Below are 25,238 nucleotides of genomic sequence, written 5' to 3'. Positions count from 1 at the left end.
GTGTCTATTTGTGGCTCAACTCTTTTATACGTACTTTTACATCCTTTGTAGCGGTAAAGAATCCACCTGCTAATGCAGGAGACTCAGGTTCAATCCCTGGCCTGGGAAATCCCATGGACAGAGAAGCCTGATGGGCTACAGTCTATCGGGTGGCCAAGAGTCGGACATGACGTAATGACTGAACAACAAACAAAGTTTCTTTTTTTTTTTTTTTACAGTTCAATAGCTTTTAATATATTCACAGAGATGTACAACATTGATTTGAGAACATTTTCATTACCCCAGAAAGAAATGCTGTTGTTGCTTCCAAATTTTCTTATCCCCCAACCCTGCTGCTGCTGCTGCTAAGTCGCTTCAGTCGTGTCCGACTCTGTGGGACCCCATAGCCGGCAGCCCACCAGGCTCTGCCGTCCAGGCAGAACAGATTCTCCAGGCAAGAACACTGGAGTGGGTTGCCATTTCCTTCTCCACAAACAAAGTTTCATAGTTTTCTTCTTAAAGGTTAGGTGCCTATCGACTTAATTGGTTTTATTGTTATTGTTAACTAGATTTTAAAATGTATATGTATGTATATTTTTTTTGTATGTATATTTTTTGTATAAGAATATGAGTAACAGAGAAGAGTATGTTAATCATTTATACTGCTAGTTTTTAAAAAATTATATTTATTTCTAATAGTTTTTCTGTTTAGTGTTTTGGCTTTTATGTTCGCTTTTTTTTCTTTATGTTCGCTTTTCATATTTTACAAGTAATATGATACCATTATTAAAGAATCAAACCATGTCAACAACAACAACAACAAAGAACATTAGGTTCTGGACTCCCAGGCTGGGTCTTGTCGACAGTGTCGAGGATTTTGGAAGAGAAACTTCCTTGGTGATCCAGTGGCTAAGACTCTGTGCTCCCAGTGCTGGGGGCCAGGTTCCATCTCTGGTCAGGGAACTAGATCTCACACGCTGCAACGAAGAATTCCTATGTTGAAACTAGAGATCCCAGGTGCCATAACAAAGATCAAAGATCTTGCATGCTGTGACTAAGACCCAGCACAGGAAATAATTTTTTTTTTTTAAGAATTTTGGTTCTCACTTCAGCAGCACATATACTAAAAGTGGAATGATACAGAGAAGATTAACATGGCACCTGCACAAGGATGACACACAAATTCGTGAAGTGCTCCATATTTTTATGGAAGCTACCTAGATATCTATTGACAGATGCATGGATAAAGAAGTCGTAGTACATATACACAATGGAATATTACTCAGCCATAAAAAGGAACACATTTGAGTCAGTCCTAATGAGGTGGATGAACCTAGAACCTATTATACAGAGTGAAGTAAGTCCAAAAGAGAAAGCATATATACAGAATCTAGAAAAATGGTACTGAAGAATTTACTTACGGGGCAGCAATGGAGAAACAGACATGGAGAATAGACTTATGGACATGGGGAGAGGGGAGGGGAGGTGAGATGGATGGAGAGAGTAACGTGGAAACTCACATCACAATATGTAAAATAGATAGCCAACGGGAATTCGCTGTATGGCTCAGAAAACTCAAACAGGGGCTCTGGATCAACCTAGAGGGGTGGGATGGGGAGGGAGATTGGAGGGAGGTTCAAGAGGGAGGGGATACATGTATACCTATGGCTGATTCATGTTGAGGTTTGACAGAAAACAACAAAATTCTGTAAAGCAATTATCCTTCAATAAAAAATAAACAAATTAAAAAAAAAAGAAAAGAAATTTTGCAAGAGATCCAAAGTGCAGTGAAAAGGCAGGATTTAGACATGGGGAGAAACAAAATCCTCAGGTCACGCTAGGTATGGAGAAGGTACAGGACTGTGATGTGGGGGAAAGTGTAGCTGTGAGGGGACTAGGAAAGGAGCCATACGTGAAGGTCCAGGGATAAAATGATGGTGGTTCTGTCCAGGGTTGGGGCATCAGGACGGGGTAGAGGCCCATGGAGTGTCCTTAACACCTGGACTTAAACAGAATTAGGCAGCTTTTGCTTTCGTTCCGCTCAAAACAACAGAAATTTATCGTCTCACAGTTCTGGAGCTCAGAAGTCCAGAATCAGTGTTACTGGGTCAAAATCAAGGTGTCACAGAGCTGGAGGCTCTTCCCCTTCCAGCTTCTGAGGCAGCTGGCTTTCCCTGGCTTGCAGCCACATCACTCCAGTCTCGGCATCTGTGGTCACCTGGTCTCCTCTCTGTCTTCAAGTCTCCCACTGCCTTTCTGTTAGAGGGATGCATACATGAGGTTGCAGTCAGGGCCCACCTGGAAAACCCAGGATAATCTCCGCATCTTGAAATCCTCCTCCATTTAATCGCATCCGGACTTGTCCCCTTTTCCAAATAAGGAAACATTTACAGGTTCTGATATCTTTGGGGGCCATCAATCAACCTACTACACTTCCCCTCTCTGACCTTTGACTTTTCTCATCTGTAACCTTTCACACAGGTTTTTATGTATTTGGAGAACAGTGTCCAGACAGGACAAGACAGCATGTTTTTCTTATCCTTACCCACCCCTCAGTTATAGGTAACTCACAGCTCTCCTACGCACCTCTTCAGCCCAACACACTCCCTGCCCAGGAATGGAGCCCACACATGCCTTCTTTTATTCCTTCTGGAAATGTACCGACCCTCTACAATCTGCCAGACTGTAGCTCTCTGGGCACACAGCAGTGGTAAAAACAGACAGAAATCAGGACTTCCCTAGTGGCCCAGTAAGTAGCTAAGACTCCACGATCCTAATGCAGGTGGCCCGGTTTCCATCCCTGGCTGGGGAATTAGACCCTAAACACTGCAGATAGGAGTTTACAAGACACAACCGAAGATCCTTCCTGCTGCTGCAAAGATGGAAGACCCTGTGTGCTGCAACTAAGAGCCGGTGCGGCCAAATAAATAAAAACAAATGTTAAAAAAAAAAAACCAAAAAACAGTGGGAAGTGGGAGGGAGGCTAAAGAGGGAGGAGACACATGTGTACTTATGGCTGACTCATCTTGATGTATGGCGGAGGCTAACACCATATTGTGAGGCAGTTTTCCTTCAATGAAAAATTTTGGAAAAAATCAAAACATAAATCCCTGGTGCTGGTGGAGCCGACCTTCCACTGGTGGTGGAGCAGGTAAGGCGACAGACGCTTGCTTGGGCTGCCACAGTGAAGTCCCACCGACTGTGGGGCTTAAACCACGGACATGTACTGTCTCACAGTTCTGGAGACGACAGGTCCAAAATCAGTGTGTGGGCACGGAGGGAGAAGGACTTCTTTTCTGGGCCTTTCCCCCTGGTTGGTAGATGGCCATCTTTTCCTTGCCTCTGTTTACCTCATCTTCCCACTGTGCGTGTCTGTCTGTGTCTAAATTTCCTTTCTGGGACTTCCCCCGGAAATCCAGTGGTTAAGACTCCACACTTCCAAAGCAGGAGGTGTGGGTTTGATCCCTGGAGGGGGAACAAAGATCCCACATGCCTGTGAGGTGTGGCCAAAAGATTGGAAAAAAAAAAAAAAAAAAGGAGGGGGGGGTACCACTGCCAGGAAAGATGCCTGGGTACTTTCTGTCAGCTGGTGGTAGTCATTGCCTCTGGGGAGGGCATCAAAAGATTGGAGAAACTTAATTTTTCCCTGGATACTTTTCTATATTTTAATTCTTTACCCTGTGTATTCATTTCCTATTCAAAATCATGCAGATTAACATAATATATGCATTATATCTTTGTTAGGCAGCATGATGGTTTCCGACCTCACGCTAACAGCACATACCGTCCTTGAAAGGTTGAGAATTCTCAGTCTGTTCTCTGCTGGATGATGTCAGCAGAAGCCGGGTGACCTTGAGTGTCGATTTCAGCGGTGGTGTCTTTTCAGACACCAGCAACAGTCACTGCCCGCTACAAGGCGTTTCTGGGTTTATGAGGCTAAGAGCCTCTTTACTTATCATGATCTCATCTACTCGACAGTGTTGGAGGTAACTGGGACATCGGGGCAGGCAAGAACATGTCCAAAGTGACATAACTAGAAAATGCCCAAGCCAGGCTTGAACGCACACGTCTTTCTAAGCTGCTTTCCCACGGCTTGAAGTGACCATCTTTTGAGGACATCTGAGGCTGTCCATCAACAGAGGTTTAGGTTTGTGAAGCGCTTCTGTGGTCATCGTGTTGGTAAATCCAGTCAATGGTCTGTTCTCAGGCTGCAGCCAACTTGACCGATCAGGAGCATTTGGTGAGGTGGCTGACTCCTCCTCCTTCAGACACGTTCTCCCCTAGGGTTCTAGGAAGTGCCTCTAGACTGGTTCTCCTCCCAACTCACCGGACACTTCTTGGCATCTTTAGGAGTTCACTGTCAGGACCAAATGTTCCGACCGTGGAGAGCCTCAGGGATTGGCCCTTGGACGTGTGTCTTGTCCCTAGAACCTCCAGTTCTAGGAAATCTCATCCCCTATCATGCCTTTCAGTTCAGTTGCTCAGTCCTGTCTGACTCTTTGAAACCCATGGACTGCAGCATGCCAGGCTTCCCTGCCCATCACCAACTCCCGGAGCTTGCTCAGACTCATGTCCATCGAGTCGCTGATGCCATCCAACCATCTACTGTCTATACGCTGATGCCTCTTCCCACATTTATACCTCCAGCTCAAACTCCCCCTTACCCCCACTCACCACCCTGGCTATTCAACTGCTTCCTTGCCGTCTACCGGTAAGACTAAGAGTCCTTCATCCCCTCTTCTGTCCTCCCCCAACCCATTCCCCACTTTACCTCCACATCTCTGCCACACCAACCCCATCTTCTCAGCAACCCAGGCCCTCAAACCTTGGAGTCATCCACTCCTCTCCCACCCCACACAAACCCTATCAGCTGGACTTTCCAAGCAGATCTAGAACCTTACCCCTTCTCTCCATCTCCTCAGTCTCCACTCTGATCTGGGCCACCTTCACCTGGGGCCTGAAATAGCCCAACAGCCTCTCCACTGGACTCCCTCCTCTTGCCCTCGCCCGTCACTTGGTCTACTTGCAGCCGCAAAGCCAGAGGCGATCCTTCAGAGTAAGCCAGCCTGTGTCTCTCCTCTACTGAAAAGCTGCCAGTGGTTCCCTGTCTCATTGAGGATAACGACGGAGCTCCTGGGACTTCCCTGGTGGTCCGAGGGTTAGGAATCCACCTTGCAATGCAGGGGACATGAGTTCGATCCCTGTTTGGGGAACTAAGATCCCACATGCTGCGGAGCCATGATGCCCGCACGCTGCAGTTAGAGTCCATGAACTAGAACTAAAGATCTCGCCCGATGCAACTAAGACCCAAAGCAGCCAAACTAGAAAACAAACTGAGCTCCTTAAAATGGTCCCAATGGCCGTCTTGTTCCTCCCTCCCTCGGCGACCTCCGACCTCCTCTGCTGCTCTTTCCTGCCCTGGTATAAATCCTTCCAGCCCTTCTCCAACACCCAGTACCCAGCACCTACACTTGCAGGAAGCTCTCAGGGTGGGCCTTCCTCCTCCGCATGCCTTTGTGCTTCTTAACTTCATGCTACGGATGTTTGGGGCTGGTTAGTTAGCTTTGTTGTGGGGATAGGGGGGTGGGGGGGTACATTTCAGGATGGTCACCAGCATTCCCGGCCTCTCCGTACTGGCTGTCCACAGCATCTCCATATCTCCAGAAATTGCCACGTGTCCTCCGGTGGGGGCAAAATCTCTAGGCGGGGAACCGCGGCCCTTCCTGTAATGTATTCCCCAGATACCCTTGTGCCTCCTCCCTCATCTCCTTGGGGCCTCCACTCAGCTGTCACCTCCTTTTGGAGGTCTCTGTCCACCCCAATTATCACTGCCGCCCACCACAAAGTCCCTGGGTCCCTTCCTGCTATATTTGTCCCCATAGCACTTATCACCATTTCCTGTTATTATCTGTCTCTTCTCCCTAGACTGTCAGCTTCAAAGAATATTTGCCAAATTCACTGCTGTACCCCCAGCACTTACAGAAAAACCTGGCACACAGTAGGCACTCAGTAGATGCTTCTTGAAAGAACAAATCCATGTCAGGCTTTGTAACAGATGCATGAGCATTAGACCTTGACCCTGACAGACTTACACTCCAGGCCGGGTGCGGGAAGTAAAGAGACAAATGTCTCAGTGCAGTGGCAGGTGGTGGCAAGTGCCAGGAAGAAAAACAAGCGTGTGTCTTGGTTTCCTAGGCTGTGAACAAAGTTCCACAAACCCGGCGGCTTAAAGCAATAGAGCCTTATTGTCTTGCCCTCCTAGAGGCCAGAAGTCTGAATCCAAGGTGTCGGTGGGGACGTGCGGGGGGCGGGGAATCCTTCCTTGTCTCCTCCTCGCTTCTGCTGGTTTCCCAGCTCTTTTGGGCATTCCGAGGCTTGTAAATCCTGCAGACCAACCCTCCGTCTACCCAACGCCTTCTCCCTGTGCGTCTCCACAGCACCTTCTCTCTGTGCATGTCGGTCCAAAAGTCCCTTTTGAATAAGAGCACCGCGCTTCTTAGATGAGGGTGCACCCCCATGACCCCATTCCGTTTTGATCTCTGTACAGATCCTACTTCCCCAGAGGCCACATTCTCAGCTGGGGGTGGGTGGGGGGGTGGGCAATCCATTACGTTTCTTGGCGGGGACAACGCAGTTCAGCCCCTAACGGTGGGGCGTGGGTTGAGAGGGTGCTGGCAAGGCTTCTGAGTTGCTGGCATTTGAGCGGAGTCCTGAATGAAGGCAGGGGGTGAGTCCTGTGGCTTTTTGAGGGAAGAACATTCCAGGCACAGGGAACAGCTAGTGCAAAGCGGCAGCCAGGGTACCTACCTCAAAATGCTGGGAGGATTCAGTGGCTTAATATATGAAAACCTTTGATTTGAGCCTCACCTGGGGACCAAAAAACAGTCAGCAGGCAGTTAACATGAGTTATTATTACTATTACTATTATTTATCCTTTTAACAGGCTCTAACGTGACGTCTGCTCTGGACCTGGTAGGCTCCTAGGGCCGGGGATACACTTTGAACTAGCCAGACAGCACCCTGTCTTTTTGGGGCTGAACGTCTAGCTGGGGGAGACCAAGAATCCAGTAAGTCAGCAGAGAACAGCTTGTGGTGTGATTGCTGACAGCCCCAGGGCTCAGTGCAACAGGGTGATGTCATACAGGGTGACTGCTGGGTGGGGCTGGGGCGCCTCCACTGGTTAAAGCCCTTTGGGAGGAGGTGACCTTGGAGCTGAAGGTTCTTTCCTCCAGGGGACGTTCGTGGAGAAAGGTCCACTGGTCAGGTCAAGAGCCATGACTAGGCTGCCATTGGCCATGGCAGGGGTGCCCCAAAGGTGAGAATTTAATGAACCTATAACACTGGCAAGTCAATTCAGGTTAACTGCAAAGAGCAGGACGTCTGATCAAACTGGTCTTAGAATTCCAGACTTCTTTTATCAAACCCCACGACCATCCGATCCCTGTCTCCAAATGAAGAAAACATTGGTGAGAAACAGAATCATTCCCTAGGTCAGACCCCCGTGATTCTGTCTGACTTTAGGTCCAGGTGGGAGCAGTTAAGAACAGGTACTGTGGTTGCCCCTGTAAACCCACGGGTTACTCTCAAAGCGGGTTAGCCACATGACGACGCCACGATTACACATTCTCAGTGGGCTCTCTGGGCTGGATTCAGCACCGCTCCTCAGTTCAGTTCAGTTCAGTCGCTCAGTCGTGTCTGACTCTTTGCGACCCCATGAATCGCAGCACGCCAGGCCTCCCTGTCCATCACCAACTCCCGGAGTTCACTCAGACTCACGTCCATCGAATCAGTGATGCCATCCAGCCATCTCATCCTCTGTCGTCCCCTTCTCCTCCTGCCCCCAATCCCTCCCAGCATCAGAGTCTTTTCCAATGAGTCACCTCTTCACATGAGGTGGCCAAAGTACTGGAGTTTCAGCTTTAGCATCATTCCTTCCAAAGAAATCCCAGGGCTGATCTCCTTCAGAAAGGACTGGTTGGATCTCCTTGCAGTCCAAGGGACTCTCAAGAGTCTTCTCCAACAACACAGTTCAAAAGCATCAATTCTTCCGCGCTCAGCCTTCTTCACCGTCCAACTCTCACGCCCATACATGACCACAGGAAAAACCATAGCCTTGACCAGACGGACCTTTGTTGGCAAAGTAATGTCTCTGCTTTTGAATATGCTATCTAGGTTGGTCATAACTTTCCTTCCAAGGAATAAGCGTCTTTTAATTTCATGGCTGCAGTCACCATCTGCAGTGATTTTGGAGCCCAGAAAAATAAAGTCTGACACTGTTTCCACTGTTTCCCCATCTATTTCCCATGAAGTGATGGGACCGGATGCCATGATCTTTGTTTTCTGAATGTTGAGCTTTAAGCCAACTTGTTCACCCTCCTCTTTCACTTTCATCAAGAGGCTTTTGAGTTCCTCTTCACTTTCTGCCACAAGGGTGGTGTCATCTGCATATCTGAGGTTATTGATATTTCTCCCAGTAATCTTGATTCCAGCTTGTGTTTCTTCCAGTCCAGCGTTTCTCATGATGTACTCTGCATATAAGTTAAATAAACAGGGTGACAATATACAGCCTTGACCTACTCCTTTTCCTATTTGGAGCCAGTCTGTTGTTCCATGTCCAGTTGGAACTGTTGCTTCCTGACCTGCATACAAATTTCTCAAGAGACAGATGGTCTGGTATTCCCATCTCTTTCAGAATTTTCCACAGTTTATTGTGATCCACACAGTCAAAGGCTTTGGCATAGTCAATAAAGCAGAAATAGATGCTTTTCTGGAACTCTCTTGCTTTTTCCATGATCCAGTGGAACTGAAAGGAACCAATTGACTCTTGTCAATACTATGGACTACGTTATAATTCGCATTTGCCCAGAGGTTAAGTTACTTGCACAAGGTCACACAGAGAATGAATAGCAGGGTCAGAATTTGAACCAGGTCAGAAGCCTTGTTGGTATCAGAGCCTCCCAAGATGGCTGGGGTCTGGTTGGAGTTGAGACTTAAGCTGAAGTTGGGGAAGGGAATCCTGCAGACCCCAGAAGGCTTGGTTAAAAATGAAAGACTTTGACTTGAGAACAATGGGAAATCTTTGAAAGGTTTTTGGAGGTAAGGGGCGGGAAATGGGGGTGTGTCCTGATCCAAATTGAAATTTCAATAGATCTCTCTGGCTGCTGAGAGTGGGGGATGGGAGCTGACTGGGACCTGGGGGCTGGTGGGAGGCTGTTCCCTTCCTGCCCAGATAACAGCTAATGGTGGATCTGGAGCAGGCCACCACCTCTGTAGAATGGAGTTACGTGGCCGCAGTCGACAGTGTAAGACACTCAGCAGGTAAATCCTACGGAGCTCCCGGATGGGAAGTGGGAGAGGAGAGGGAGAGGAGAGGTCAAGGGTGATGACCAGGTTTGGGACTTGCAGTACTGGCTGGGAAATACGAGCTTTGGTGGCCTGAGATCATGTGAGAATCGATTGAGTTTTGACCAAATCGCCCAAGTCTGGGATTTCTTTGGGGGCTTTACTGTCCTCTGTTTTGTTGCTGTGAAACTGATTTCGGATCGCATTTGAGTGTTTCCTGTCTGCCTTGATTCTCTTTCCCACAGTATCTGTTTCTTGAAATTTGAGGTTGGGAGTTCATTTTTCTTATGAATGTTTTCCTTTTTCAGATGAGTACGTTACTTAGTCTCTTTGCCTCCGTTTCTTCATCTGTAAAACGAAGGTAATAATAGAACCTGATGCATAGAGTTATTGGGAGGATCAATTAAATGATATAAAGATTGTATCAGCACCTGGAGGTAGGAAACTCCGGATGTATCTGCTCTTTAAGGTAAAGATGATACTGCCAGACGATAGTGATATCTTCTGACAAGAGCTGGAGGTGGGAGTGGCTTTAAAAGGAGGTGAAAGCTCCTAGAAGTCACTCTAGTTACTTAGCAAGTACATATTAACACATTATTGACCAGAGCCGTATCAATATCACTTACATAACAAATCACCAGCCACAGGCTTTAGTTTCTGCAAAAATCCCCCCCCATCAATAAAGGATTAAACATCTTTTTATATCCAGTCACAAACTATTTAAAAATTGTGTATAAAAACTCAAGGGATTTCAGTCACCCAAACAAACACTGAGAGAGTCTTGAATTCTAGACCTGCTCTGGACTCTGCGGTGGTAACTGTATATGAAAACAACACGTTTCCTGCCTTAAAAGGAAATAGGACACTTAATTTTAGAATAAGCCTTGGGAAGGCAAATCACTGTTGGGATGTGGCGTGATCCCAGAGAGCTTCCTGGAGGAGGTGACCTTTGGTCCTGGCTCTGAAGCAGAAGGACCAGGTGCAGAGGTCCAGAAAGGATGGGAACCAGTTTGACTAGATGCAAGCACCACATTTCCAGGACCCCAAAGTAGGTCAGGTGACTGGAGTCAATAAACAGTTGAAGGGGAAAGCTGTTTTGTTTGTATTTCTCTATATTGCCATAGATAAAATGACTGGTGGTCAACTTTCTCTATTTGTATATAAATTATGACATTGTACGTTGCAAGAAGGTGCAAAATCCAAATCAGGGCCATGGTTGATCTACTGAAGATGTTGCAGAGAAACTCCTTTATGTAAGAAAAAAGTGTGATTCATTGGCTAAATATTTATTGAGCAGCTACTATGGTACCCAGGTCTTTGGTAGCCTGGGGAATATTAGTGAACAGATTCACAGAGTTCCTTCCTTTGTACACAAGCAAAAAGTACTAAGGGAAGAATTAAGGTGCTTATGTGTTGTGCTGTGTCCTAGGAAGGAAAAAGGGAGTCAGCTCAGATGGGTGCTGAGCAAAGACCTTGAGCTCAGAGATTTAGGGACCAGGCCTGAGAGGGCTCTGCAGGCCAGGTACAGGATTTTCAGCTGAGAGGGAATTTGCAGAGATTTTTTGTAAATGTGCATGCATACTCAGTCATACAGTCGTGTATGACTCTTTACAACCCCACGGACTGTAACTACCAGGCTCCTCTGTGGAATTTTCCAGGCAAGAATACTGGAGTAGGTTGCTATTTCCTTCTCCAGGGGATCTTCCTCACACAGGCCTCTCCTGCATTGACTGGCAGATTCTTTACCACTCAGCCACCTGGGAAAGCCCTTCTGTAAAGGACCAGGTAGTAATTATATTAGGCTCGGAGGACTATCCCTTGTGGCTCAGCTGGTAAAGAATCTGCCCACAATGCGGGAGACCTGGGTTCGATCCCTGGGTTGGGAAGATCCCCTGGAGGAGGGAAAGGCTACCCACTCCAGTATTCTGGCCTGGAGAATTCCATAGACTGTATAGGCCACGGGGTCGCAAAGAGTCGGACACAAATGAGTGACTTTCACTTTGAGGACCATGTATGATCTCTATTGCAACTATGCTATGCTATGCTAAGTCACTTCAGTCGTGTCCGACTCTGTGCGACCCCATAGACGGCAGCCCACCAGGCTCCCCCGTCCCTGGGATTCTCCAGGCAAGAACACTGGAGTGGGTTGCCATTTCCTTCTCCAATGCAGGAAAGTGAAAAGTGAAAGTGATATGAGACCCTGTTGTACCATAAAAGCAGGCCTGGATAACAAGTGTGTGCCCAAGGCTGTGTTTCAATAAAACGTTACTTATAGACACTGAAACTTGAATTTCCTGTGCTAAGTTGCTTCAGTTGTGTCCGACTTTGTGCAACCCTATGGATTACAGCCAGCCCGGCTCCTCTGTGTGTGGGATTCTCTAGGCAAGAATACTGGAGTGGGTTGCATTTCCTTCTCCAAAATTTCGTATAATTCATGCATTCTCCAAATTGCTTTCATTTTTTACTTCTTTCCCAACCATTTAAAAATGTAACAAAACTTTTTTAGCTCATGGGCCAGACAAAAACAGGTGGTGGGCTGGATTTGGTCTGTGGGCTGTACTTTGCAGACTCCTGTTCTCAACTCATGGGAACCCATGGAGGGTTTTGAGCCAGGGAATGAAAAGGTGTGATTTAAGAGGGGAAGGTATGAAGACAGGGTGTGATGCCAGAAAGTGGATGTAAAGAATCCATTCCAATCAAGCAAGCAGTTCGTCACTCAACAAACTCTGACTTCCCTCAATAGTCCTGGTGCCGCTGCAGGGGAACCCAAGATGTAAATGGCAGTTTTACACTTGTGGACTTTCTAACAGCAGGAGAGATTCAAGAGCAAGACAGAAATACTGACAAACTTTAAGGTCAAAAGAGAGATTGTTGGCCGTGTTTAGTCACTAAGTCGTGTCTTACTCTTCTGCGACCCCATGGACTGTAGCCCCCCAGGCTCCTCCGTCCATGGGATTTCCCACACAAGAATACTGCAGTGGGTTGTCATTTCCTTCTCCAGGGGATCTTCCCAACCCAGGAGTTGAACCCGAGTCTCCTGCATTGGCAGGCAGAGTCTTTACCACTGAGCCCCACATGAGGGGTAGGAAAAAGCAAAGGGTGCTTTGAAAAACAGCAGGGTGGCAGACAGGTGGCTGGAGTGCAGTGAGCCAGTGGGAAGTCGGTGGGAGTAGAGGGGAGGGCCGTGGAGGAGTTGGGATTTTTATCCAAGGTGACATAAAAGGTTGTGGAAAGTGTTTTTAAATTGTCGTATTTATAATGCACAATTTACCACTTCACCCATTTTATTTAATGTTTCCTTTTATTATTTACCTGTTTGGCTGCGCTGGCTCTTGGTGGTGGCATGAAGGATCTAGTTCCCTGACTAGGGATCGAACCCAGTCCCCAGGCACTGGGAGCAAGGAGTCTTAGCCACTGGAGAACCAGGGAAGTCCCGTCACCCATTTCAGCATGTGCAATCCAGTGGCATTAAGTACATTCACAGTGTTGTACAACCACCACTGTCAGAATGTTTTCATCACCCCAAAAGGAAAGCGCCAATACCCATTAAGCAGTCCCTCCCCATATTGCCCCCCAGCCCTCTCTGGCCCCCGGCAGCCATCAGTGTTCTTTCTGTCTCTGGGTTTGCCTCTTCTGGATCTTTCATTTAACTCTGGCTTTTTGTATCTGGCTTCTTTGACTTAGCATAAGGCTTTCAAGGTTCAAGCCTGTTGTCTACATCAGTATTCCATTTCTTTTTGTAGCTGAATAATCTACTGTGAACATACACTGAATTTGTTCATCCATTCATTTGTCAGTGGACAGTTGAGCTGTTTTTACCTTTTGTCTGTTGCGACCAGTGCTGTCCATGGAAAGTTTTGAGCAGGCGGGTGATATTTTTTAATAGGCTTTCTCTATGCTGTGAGGGGAAGCGCCCAGAAATGGCAGGATGGGAGACTGGAGATCAGTCAGAACAGGATTCCTAGTCTTGACTGCACAGGGTGAACCTCTGGGAGGTGAAACAAGCCTCTCACACCACTAGAGCTGAGTCCTCAGGTGATTCAGCAGGAAGATGGCAGATTGGGAACCACTGGGGAGAAGGCTGTAGGGGTCCCCTGGGTGCGCAGAGGCCATGGTGCTGATTCAGGGTGTTAGTTGACAAACAAGAGCCAGGTTCAGAACACTCTTGGGGGGAAGGATGCCCAGGCTTGCTGATGGTTTGGAGGAGGGTATGTGTGGAAGTGGGAGTCAAGGGTGGGGGTTTGAAACAAACCCATCAAAGGGTGTGATTCTGTTGACTGGGATAGAGGAGACTTTTGAAGGAGCTGGTTTGGGAGAGTCTAGAAGTTGAGTTTGCCTTATTCAGTGGGAGATCCCAGGAACCCCCACGCTGAGAATTCATACAGGCAGGGGCCATGAGGAGTTCGGGGGCCTAGAAATCTCCCAGGTGAGAAATCAGGAAAGACCTCCTGGAGGTGATGTGGCAACCAGGACTTGAAGAGTGGGTGTTATGCCAGCAAGCAAGGGAAAAGGAGAAGGAGCCCCAGGGGGACAGACTTGGGACATGCTTCCCAGCTTCACTGAAAAACAGGGCGATAGGGTGGGAAAGTCAGGTATGGGGTTAGATGAAGTGGTGCTGATGGGGGGAGTCAGGGTTGCATTTAATTAGTGAAGAATCGCTCAGAAAACAGCAATGAGACAGATCATTGTGAATGTTTTGTTTAATGGCGGGTACTTTCATACCCTTTATTTGTTTTAATCAAGGTTTTAAAGTTGAAGAATGGTTGATTCGCAATGTTGTGTTAGTTTCTGGTGTACAGCAAAGCGATTCAGTTATACATTTATCATTTTTCATATTCTTTTTCATCATAAGTTATCACACGGTTCCCTATGCTATCCAGTAGCAACTTGTTTATCTATTAATATATATAATAGCTTGAATCTGACAATTCCAAACTCCTGATTTATCCCTTCACACCTTTTAATTCTTTGGCTCTTCAGTCCAACTTCATGAGATTGGAAGTACTGTTTGTAGGCAGAGAGCCAGGTGTAGGGCGTTACGGAAATTAGTTGGGGTTTTGTCACCTGACGCCGGTAGACTTCGTTCCGAGCGGCTCAGGCCCTGATTGTACGTGTCCCAGGGGCCTCTCATTTGGGGTAGACTTGGAGATGGTGTGGACTACGTGTGTGTGGGGGGTGTGTATGTGGAAGGATAAAGAATATTCTGGAAGATTTTTGAGTCTGAGTAACGGAAGGATGGCAGGAAGTAGTGAGCTTGTTTCTCGCTTCTCCATGCTCAAGTATAGCAGTCACACTTGGACTTTAATTGTTCCTCTGGAACACCAAGCTACCAAGCCAGGCCTGCCTCAGGGCCTTTGTCCTGCTGCCTACTCCACCTGGGAGGCTCCATCTCCTTCATCCTTCAGCTCCTATGTCACCACCGCATTCCCTACCTGTGTAAAGCAGGCCTCCCCCCACCATCTTGTGACTTGTCTATATCCTCACCCAGCTGTTTCTTCACAGCGCTGGTCTCAATTTGTTATGTTATTAGTATATTTGTTTAATAGCTCCCTACCTCCACTGCCCAGCTGTCAGTTCCTTGAAGGCAGGAGGAACAGACAATAAATCTCAGAGCTAGAGCTAGGGCTCCCTGCATATTTGCACACAGCTTGGATCCACAGCAAGAAAAGGCCTGTTGCCCAGGGAAGAGGTTGGGCCTGGGTAGTTACATTCGGAATCTGCTGTGGCAATGGACGAAATGACCACGTGAAAAGTTTCGAGGGAAGAAAAAAACATCTAAGGTTTCTTAAGCCCGCACTCTGCGCCTGTTGTTAAACTAATCCTCACAATGTCTCTGCAGCCAGGACCATAATCCCCATTTCACAGACTTGGAAACTGCGGCACCAAAAGGGCAGTCACCTGCTCAAGTTCCGTAGGTACAAAGAGAGGGAGCTTGGAATGGACCCCTTTCCCCCCATAAGCTGGCTCCAGAGCCCAGATGAGAAGCACTGTTGGCCAGGAAGACGGAGCAGAGTCTGGAGTTAAGGTGCAGATGGAGAGTTGGAGTCTCTGGACAGAGAACTGGTTGGAGACTCAGAAATGCCCAGTATCAAACGTGGACCCAATACTAACTAGCTTCTTGAAGTAGATTCTTGGAGGTCAGTGATGACCTTTTTTTTTTTTTTAAATCACTGCTCAAAAATAATATAAATATAAAATGAACACATTAGAGATTTTATCTAACTCGTTTAAATAATGATGCTTCTAAGGTGTTAAGACCAAATTCAAAGGAGGATTCCAAGTACTGCACAGTTAAGGAAGGAATGCTGAATTTACAAATAGATGCAAAAACTGGCAGTTCAGTATCCACCGGGCAATAATCAATTGCATTCCAGGGGATTTCATTTGCATTTCTGTGGACGAGCATCATTTGCATAACTATTCCTCTTCTACAAGTTGTAAAACAGTGCCAAAGCCACGAAAGGTACAGGTAACCCAATGGGGAAGCTAGACAGGCTACACGTTAATCTCTTTTTGCTCCGTCTTTAACAACTTTCCTCATATTACATTTACTAATTTATTTTTGAAGAAGTAATACATTCACATGGTTGGTGAACACAACATTGTAAACCAACTATACTTCAATTAAAAAAATAAAAAGATACAATGTAAAGTCTCCTCCCTACTCCTGACCCCCAGCCACCCAGGACCCCTTGGAGGCAACCATTGCTATCAATTTCCTAAGTATGCTTCCAAGAAATTCTATGCATAGTAAGCAAACATGTTAAAGAGACACTCACACAGGTTTGCTTATTAAAAAACAACAAATGACTATATTCCATGTTCTGTTCTTGTGTTTTTTAAACTCAACAATATGTCTTAGAGTTTGTTCCATAAAAGGGTTCCCAGATTATTTTTTTTAAGATTAAAAACATTGGGAATTCCCTGACAGTCGATAGTCCACTGGTTAGGACTCGGCACTTCCACTGTGGCAGCCTGGGTTCAAGCCCTTGTTGTGGAACTAAGATCCAGCAAGCCACATGGTGTGGCCAAAACACAAATTGCAAAAAAACCCACCATTATTATTTTTGTTGCAGTACAGTTGATACAATATTTTATTAGTTTCAGGTATACAACATTTATATGCATTATGAATTGATCATGATAAGTCTAGTTACTGTCACCATACAAAGTTATTGCAAAATTGACTATTCCCTATGCTGTACACTACATCTCTGTTATTTATAAGTAGGAGTCAGTTCAGTTCAGTTGCTCAGTCATGTCTGACTCTTTGTGACCCCATGGACTGTAGCATGCCCGCCAGGCTTTCCTGTCCATCACCAACTCCCAGAGTTTACTCAGAAGCATGTCCATCGCGTTGGTGATGCCATCCAACCATCTCATCCTCTGTCGTCCCCTTCTCTTCCTGCCTTCAATCTTTCCCAGAATCAGGGTCTCTTCCAATGAGTCAGTTCTTTGCATCAGGTGGCCAAAGTACTGGAGTTTCAACTTCAGCATCAGTCCTTCTAATGAATATTCAGGACTGATGTCCTTTAGGATGGACTGGTTGGATCTCCTTGCAGTCCAAGGGACTCTCAAGAGTCTTCTCCAACACCACAGTTCAAAAGCATCAATTCTTCAGCATTCTGAGTGTGTACCTCTTATTCCCCTTCCCCTGTTTCGTCCAACCTCTCCCATCCCACTCCCCTCTGGCAATCACCAGTTTCTTCTCTGTATTTATTCGTCTGTTTCTGTTTCTTTTTAGACCCAGATTCTTTCTTCACAGCTGCATAGTATTCTGTTGTGTGGCAGAACCATGTTTATTTAACCATTCCCTTATTGATAGCATGGTGTCTTCTGAGTAAATAGCTAATTGAGAGGCATTAAGGAGTTGGTGAGTAGTGAGGCAGAAGAAACTGGAAGTTTTCTTCAGTTCAGTTCAGTTCAGTAGTTCAGTCGTGTCCGACTCTTTGCGACCCCATGAATTGGAGCACGCCAGACCTCCCTGTCCATCACCAACTCCCAGAGTTCACTCAAACTCAGGTCCATCGAGTCGGTGATGCCATCCAGCCATCTCATCCTCTGTCGTCCCCTTTTCCTCCTGCCCCCAATCCCTCCCAGCATCAGAATCTTTTCCAATGAGTCAACTCTTCGCATGAGGTGGCCAAAGTACTGGAGTTTCAGCTTTAGCATCAGTCCTTCCAATGAACACCCAGGACTGATCTCCTTTAGGATGGACTGGTTGGACCTCCTTGCAGTCCAAGGGACTCTCAAGAGTCTTCTCCAACACCACAGTTCAAAGGCATCAATTAAGTGACTCTCAAGTCTTCTCCAGCACCACAGTTCAAAAGCATCAATTCTTCTGCGCTCAGCCTTCTTCACAGTCCAACTCTCACATCCATATATGACCACAGGAAAAACCATAGCCTTGACTAGATGGACCTTTGTTGGCAAAGTAATGTCTCTGCTTTTGAATATGCTATCTAGGTTGGTCATAAATTTCCTTCCAAGGAGTAAGCGTCTTTTAATTTCATGGCTGCAGTCACCATCTGCAGTGATTTTGGAGCCCCCCAAAATAAAGTCTGACACTGTTTCCATTGTTTCCCCATCTATTTGCCATGAAGTGATGGGACCGGATGCCATGATCTTCGTTTTCTGAATGTTGAGCTTTAAGCCAACTTTTTCACCCTCCTCTTTCACTTTCATCAAGAGGCTTTTGAGTTCCTCTTCACTTTCTGCCATAAGGGTGGTGTCATCTGCATATCTGAGGTTATTGAGATTTCTCCTGGCAATCTTGATTCCAGCTTGTGCTTCTTGCAGCCCAGCTTTTCTCATGATGTACTCTGCATATAAGTTAAATAAATAGGGTGACAATATACAGCCTTGATGAACTCCTTTTCCTATTTGGAACCAGTCTGTTGTTCCAGGTCCAGATCTAACTGTTGCTTCCTGATCTGACTACAGGTTTCTCAAGAGGTAGGTCAGGTGCTCTGGTATTCCCATCTCTTTAAGAATTTTCCACAGTTTATTGTGATCCACACAGTCAAAGGTTTTGGCATAGTCAATAAAACAGAAATAGATGTTTTTCTGGAACTCTCTTGCTTTTTCCATGATCCAGCGGATGTTGGCAATTTGATCTCTGGTTCCTCTGCTGTCTCTAAATTCAGCTTGAACATCTGGAAGTTCACAGTTCACTTATTGCTGAAGCCTGACTTGGAGAATTTTGAACATTACTTCACTAGCGTGTGAGATGAGTGCAACTGTGCGGTAGTTTGAGCATTCTTTGGCATTGCCTTTCTTTGGGATCGGAATGAAAACTGACCTTTTCCAGTCCTGTGGCCACTGCTGAGTCTTCCAATTTGCTGGCATATTGAGTGCAGCACTTTCACAGCATCATCTTTCAGGATTTGGAATAGCTCAACTGGAATTCCATCACCTCCACTAGCTTTGTTCATAGTGATGCTTCCTTAGGCCCACTTGACTTCACATTCCAGGATATATGGCTCTAGGAGAGTGATCACACCATCGTGATTATCTTGGTCGTGAAGGTCTATTTTGTACAGTTCTCCTGTGTATTCTTGCCACCTCTTCTTAACATCTTCTGCTTCGTTTAGGTCCATACCATTTCTGTCCTTTATCGAGTCCATCTTTGCATGAAATGTTCCCTTGGTATCTCTAATTTTCTTGAAGAGATCTCTAGTGTTTCTCATTCTGTTGTTTTCCTCTATTTCTTTGCATTGATCGCTGAGGAAGGCTTTCTTATCTCTTCTTGCTAGTCTTTGGAACTCTGCATTCAGATGCTTATATCTTTCCTTTTCTCCTTTGCTTTTTGCTTCTCTTCTTTTCACAGCTATTTGTAAGGCCTCCCCAGACAGCCATTTTGCTTTTTTGCATTTCTTTTCCATGGGGATGGTCTTGATCCCTGTCTCCTGTACAATGTCACGAACCTCTGTCCATAGTTCATCAGGCACTCTATCTGTTAGATCTAGTGCCTTAAATCTATTTCTCACTTCCACTGTATAATCATAAGGGATTTAAGTCATACCTGAATGGTCTACTGGTTTTCCCTACTTTCTTCAATTTCGGTCTGAATTTGGCAATAAGGAGTTCATGATCTGAACCACAGTTAGCTCCCGGTCTTGTTTTTGCTGACTGTATAGAGCTTCTCCATCTTTGGCTGCAAAGAATATAATCAATCTGATTTCGGTGTTGACCATCTGGTGATGTCCATGTGTTGCGTCTTCTCTTGTGTTGTTGGAAGAGGGTGTTTGCTATGACCAGTGCATTCTCTTGGCAAAACTCTATTAGCCTTTGCCCTGCTTCACTCCATATTCCAAGGCCAAATTTGCCTGTTACTTCATTTCTTGACTTCCTACTTTTGCATTCTAGTCCCCTATAATGAAAAGGACATCTTTTTTTGGTTGAAAAGGCAAAATGATAGGGTACTGAAAGAGGAACTCCCCAGTTCCTCCCCATATTGGTCGGTAGGTGCCCAATATGCTACTGGAGATCAGTGGAGAAATAACTCCAGAAAGAATGAAGGGATGGTGCCAAAGCAAAAACAATACCCAGTTGTGGATGTGACTGGTGATAGAAGCAAGGTCCGAAGCAAGGATAGGAGCAAGGTTGCTGTAAAGAGCAATATCGCATAGGAACCTGGAATGTTAGGTCCACGAATCAAGGCAAATTGGAAGTGGTCAAACAGGAAATGGCAAGAGTAAAGGTAGACATTCTAGGAATCAGCGAACTAAAATGGACTGGAATGGGTGAATTTAACTCAGATGACCATTATATCTACTACTGTGGGCAGGAATCCCTTAGAAGAAACGGAGTAGCCATCAAGGTCAACAAAAGTGTCTGAAATGCAGTACCTGGATGCAATCTCCAAAACAACAGAATGATCTCTGTTTCCAAGGCAAACCATTCAATATCACAGTAATCCAAGTCTATGCCCCAACCAGTAACACTGAAGGAGCTGAAGTTGAACGGTTCTATGAAGACCTACAAGACCTTTAAGAACTAACACCCAAGAAAGATGTCCTTTTGATTGTAGGGGACTGGAATGCAAAAGTAGGAAGTCAAGAAACACAGAAGTTTTCTTAGAATAGGACTATTGCTTGTTCCTACCTCAGTTTCATCATCTAGGAAATGGGTTGATGATTCTAACACTACCTTACAAAGTTGTATAGGTAAATGGATTAGTTCATGTAAATTGCTTAGAACAGTACCTGACATAGTAATTGGAACACGGTACGTATCGGAATTTATTATTTTCCTCCTTTGGAAAATTTGATGGTGAAAGAACAAAGAAAACTGAGTGGGAACCATCCAGGAAATATCCTTTTAAGAGTGAGTAGACAGGGAAAAAGGAATAGCAAACAAGTGAGTGCTCTGTTGCTGCAAGTCTTGATGGGATGGGTCCCTTCAATGTCTCCAAGTAGGCATTACAATTGTGCCCATTGTACAGATGAGGAAATCAAGGCACAGAGAATTTTGTTGCTCAGGCAAGACTGCCCAGCTGGCAAGTTGGGCAGGTGCATTCACACTCAGACAGCCTGATGCCAGCAGCCACACACTCAACCACTGCACCATTCTCCCTCTTGATGTGGGAAAGAAAGGAAAAAGGTTAAAGACGTAAGAGAAAGGCTGTGGAGCCAGAGCTCAGATCAGAAGGCATCTGATAGAAGGAGCAGGGCTGGGGGGGATGCGGTGATGGCTGTGGGAATGGAACCTCCTTTCTGAAACCGACAAGAAGGCAGGAAGGAAGAGGCAGCCACATGCAGGCAGAGGAGGGGAATGGCTGCTTTGGGTGCTTTGGGGAAGTTGGGAGGTCCACTGATTGGGAGCTTGGGAAGATCAAGTGCAAAGGCCCAGAGGAGGGAGGTTCGGAGTCAGGCCCTGGAAAGAACAGATGGACAGAGGCTAGAGCAGAGTGAGCCAAGGGAACAGAGAAGGAGATGCGTGAAGTCAGAGATGCCAAGGGCCCTGATGTTCCGGGGAGGCCTGTGGGCCATATTTAGTCTTTGGGCTTTTACTGTGAGTTGGCAGCTATTGATGGATTTTGAGCAGAGGAGGGATGAGATCTGACTTGTTTTTAAAGGATGTGTGTGTGTGTGTGTGTGTGCGCACAAGCATTTGCAAGGGCAGAAGCAGGGGCTCAGGTAGGAGACATGTGCAACTGCCCAGGCAGGAGATGATGTTTAATTGAGCTCTAATACATATTGATCACAGTGTGAGACTCTAAAGGGACAACGGTGAAGGATTCAGGCCAGATCTTTGCCTTGTAGAAGCTCTCAGGCTAATGTAGGGTTTCTCAGCGTCAGCCCTGGAGACTCAGGGGCTGGCTAGCTCTCCGCTGTGGGGGCCTGCCCTGGGCACTCTAGGACATCTAGTAGCATCCCTGATCCTTATCCTCTCGATGCAGTAGCATTGCCTCCCTTCCTCCAGGTGTGACAACCTAAAACGTCTCCAGACACTGGCACTGGTCTAGTGGGAGATGAAAAGAGAACATATAAATATGTGCTCTTCTTTCCATAATGGTAATTGCTAGGAAATAAAAAGAGCAGGTCAGGGGAGGTCCTGAATCTTCCTGGTTTTGATTTTTTGTTCTCTTGCATCCATTACATCTCTGCCCACCCACACTGCCGCCATCTGCCTGATGGTCAAGTACCATCCCCTCCCCCGCTCCACCTGCCCTTCCTTCCCTCCTCCCTCCATTAGCGTAATCCTGCCAATCCCTCCTAGAAAGAAGACAAAAACGAAAGGAAGAAAACCTTCTAGAGGACCCCTCTTCTCCGAGGTAGGGACCGAATCCTAATTGCCCCTTTACGGCTGTAACATGACTCGGTCAGCTTCATGCTCTGAAGGGGAGCTTTTCTGTTTCTGTGCCCGAAGTCGGCCTTGGTTTCAATTGGCCAAAAGGGAACAAAACAAAACAAGATATTTCAGACATTTCCCGCCCTCGGTCCTGGCCGTTTCACGTAACGGACAGGGAGGCCTGCTGCTCGCTGGAGGCAGATAACTCCAAGGGTGCTTATTTTCATAGTCAGCCCAACAGACTATCTTGGGATGCAGCTTGCAGAGGCGGTCGCTCCTGCTGCTGGCCTGGCTGTGGGCCATTTCAGTGGGGCCAGGCCTGGGCCAGTAAGAAGCCCGGGGAAGGGGGCTGAGGTCAACCCTTTGCTCTCCTCGGAGGCCCTCAGCTTTGTCACTGAGACACTCTGGCTTCCTTCAGCCAGATTTTATCCCCAGATTCTCTGTCTCCTGGAAATATTAAAAGAGACATGTTTCATCTATTCTTACTAGCTCATGGCTTATTCATATCACCACGAAACCTGCTTGTTTAGGCCTGTGCTGGCTTTGCTATCCAGAGGCACAATGGTTGGATTTTTCTTCCTTTCCTTTAAGCCAAGGTTTCCCACCTTGGTGCAGTGGACGGTTAGATCATGTAAGTCCTTGCTGGGAGCTGTCCTGCACGCGGTAGGATATTTAGCCACATCCCAGGTCTCTACCCACTGGATGCCAAGGGCACTTCTCTTCCCACACTGTGACCGCCCCAAAGTCTCCAGACATTGCTACCTAACCCCTGGGGGGCAAAACCACCCTTTTGAGAAAAGCTGGTTTCCAGGGATTTTTATATTTCTGATTTTAGAGTTAGCAAAGTGTCACCCTGGACATCTTGCTGGAGGTTTGTAGGGAGAGAGGAGCTTTCTCTGAGTCTTTGAATGATTCTGACCTAAAGGTCTCCCAATTTCATTATTCAGTACTTAAAACATTCTCAAAGAAGTCAAACTCCTAAAAGAAAACGCAGAGCATGCAGTCACTGTTGGTAGATTTCAGCCTCGTTTCTGCTCTGCTTGGTTCGGCTTTTTTCTTTTCTTTAGAGGCAGGCAAAAGTACAGGCTTTAGGGATATGACGTCTTCACTGGGTTGGAAATCTGACCTCTAGCACTGGCTTGCTGTGTGACCTTGGGCAGTTCACTTCACCTCTCTGGGCTCAGTTCCAGCTCTCAAACAATGCTCCCCACTTCGTGGAGTCAGTCTGTGTAAAATGCTGATTTAGCCAGCGCCAGGCCCAGGGCGAGCGTGCAGAAGCTGCTGAGATTACTCTGTGCAGTGGGGGTTTGAGAGGGGCCCACTGGGTAATCTCTCGATTGAAGCCAGCAGCATTTGGTTTTCTTTATTCCCTGCTTATCAGCCACATTCCATCAAACCCTGGGAACTGGCCCTTAGTAGGCCTGCCCTGGGCTTCCTTTTTCAATCCGCGTCCCTCCCAGGATTCCATCTGCCACCATACCTTTGTCTCTGTCCCCAGCCGAATTGCTGTTTTCCAGATAACCTCAGACCTACTCGAATGCCAGCAGCATTCCTCAAACGGAGCGGAGCTGCCAGAATAAGCCGGCAGCTTCCTGCTCTTTGCCCCAGAAAACATTTCAAGTGATCAAGTGATCGGGGTGGAGGGGGGAGGGGGAGGATGCTGCAGCTGCTTATGCAACCAGCTTTAATCCGGGGTTAAAATCCACCACGCCAACCAGCGCTGTATTTTATTTCCTCGTCCGCTTGGGAAGTGAGCTGTTTGGGAGATCCGCCACAAACTCGTCGTCCTACTTGTCTCCCCCTCCCCCAGAGCAGCACCCATGGACACAGAGAATGTTCCTTCGGGGCCGGCGGTGGGGGGCCCCTGCCCACACTGCCGGGAGGGAGAGCACAGTCCGATCAGCTCTGGCCTCCTGTCCCAGTCCCCCCCACCCCGCCCTCTCTTTGGTCTCCGGGTACCCAGTTCCACCCCCAGGAAGAGGGGGCCCTCCCTTCGGGCGAGGCCCAGCCTGCTGTCCTGAGTGCTAGCCCTTTGTGGAGGTGTCCCTCCCTGCATCTTGGCCTCTTCAGCCTAAAATGCAAGACAGCAGCCACAAAATCCCCTCCCTTTTCATACAGCCTGGGCCCTGCCCCTGCGGTGTACAGAGGGGCTGGATTCCTGGCTTGTTCCTGTCTTGATAGGAGATTCCCGGCCAGGAAGAATTGATGTACACGCGGTGGGCATCTGTTGTCCGTGGGGGCGGGGGCGGGGGCAGGGCGAGCAGGCCCTCAGCTCCACCGTTTTCTTTGTGGCAACGCACGGGGTAGGAAGGAGAACGCCCGCAAGTCCTAATTTTAGGAGAAGGGGAGACTTGCCTGGGCTACGGTTTTTACCTCCTGGCATATGTGCGTCACCTCTGGAAGATCTCTCCAGCCTCTGAAGAACGGTGTTTAGTTTCTGTTGTTCCAGCTTGCTGTTTTTTTTTTTAAACTTGTTCATTAAGCACCTTGTCTTAAAAAAAGAAGAAGCAAGCGAGCACCAAATGTTTTAAGATCCTTTTTTGGATCTGCTTTTTCTTCCTCAGGCTACAGACCCACGGCAAAGGCAGCCTGACAGAGGAAACAGGCAGAGACGTCCTAATGCTGTTGAGATGGGTGGAATTATAAGTGGTTCTGAAATGCTAGTTAATATTTTACTGGGGAGCAGGGCCACAGATCCGGTGGAGGTGGTGGTTGTGGGGGACTGCCAGGGTAGGGCTGAGTGTGAAATAGCCATTCCGTCTGCCTTTGGGGACCCGAAGAAGCCGCTCTCTGTAGAAATAAATTTAAGCAAGAGTCCTTAATAAAGCTCACGGGATCTGTCTGCCCACCGAGGGCCCAGTTTGCCGAGCACCACCATACAAGGCTGATTGTGGCAGGAAGGTCTAAGCAGTGGGTGTAGGCCTGACTAATAATGGGGGTTCTTGTTCCCGGCTGAGTTTGACATCTTTCTTTCTCCCTCTGGATTTAAATGGCTTCTCAGCCCGGGAGGCACTGCCTGTGCCCTGGATTCAGAAGGTACACGCCTCCTTGGGAAGCCAAGGCGAGAGAGACAGCGGCTCGCTCACTCTCTCTCTCTCTCTCTTTCTGCATCTGCCGGGGGA

General features: G+C 47.1%; 1 long non-coding RNA gene and 1 other non-coding gene across 2 annotated transcripts; one reads left to right on the top strand and one right to left on the bottom strand.

Annotated features, from left to right (window-relative positions):
- Positions 1 to 628: 628 nt before the first annotated feature.
- Positions 629 to 25,091, bottom strand: LOC133259848 (uncharacterized). Its single transcript, XR_009740534.1, has 2 exons — positions 23,597 to 25,091; positions 629 to 8,782 (listed from the first exon to the last, which is right to left on the bottom strand). It is a non-coding gene; the product is annotated as an uncharacterized LOC133259848 (long non-coding RNA).
- On the top strand, positions 1,079 to 1,185 carry LOC133259966 (U6 spliceosomal RNA). Its single transcript, XR_009740629.1, has one exon. It is a non-coding gene; the product is annotated as a U6 spliceosomal RNA (small nuclear RNA).
- Positions 25,092 to 25,238: the final 147 nt, after the last annotated feature.

Source organism: Bos javanicus, chromosome 13, assembly GCF_032452875.1.
Source record: "Bos javanicus breed banteng chromosome 13, ARS-OSU_banteng_1.0, whole genome shotgun sequence".
Classification (NCBI taxonomy): Eukaryota; Metazoa; Chordata; class Mammalia; order Artiodactyla; family Bovidae; genus Bos; species Bos javanicus.
The sequence above is the reverse complement of the archived record's forward strand: the minus strand, read 5'-3'. Positions and strand labels throughout refer to the sequence as shown.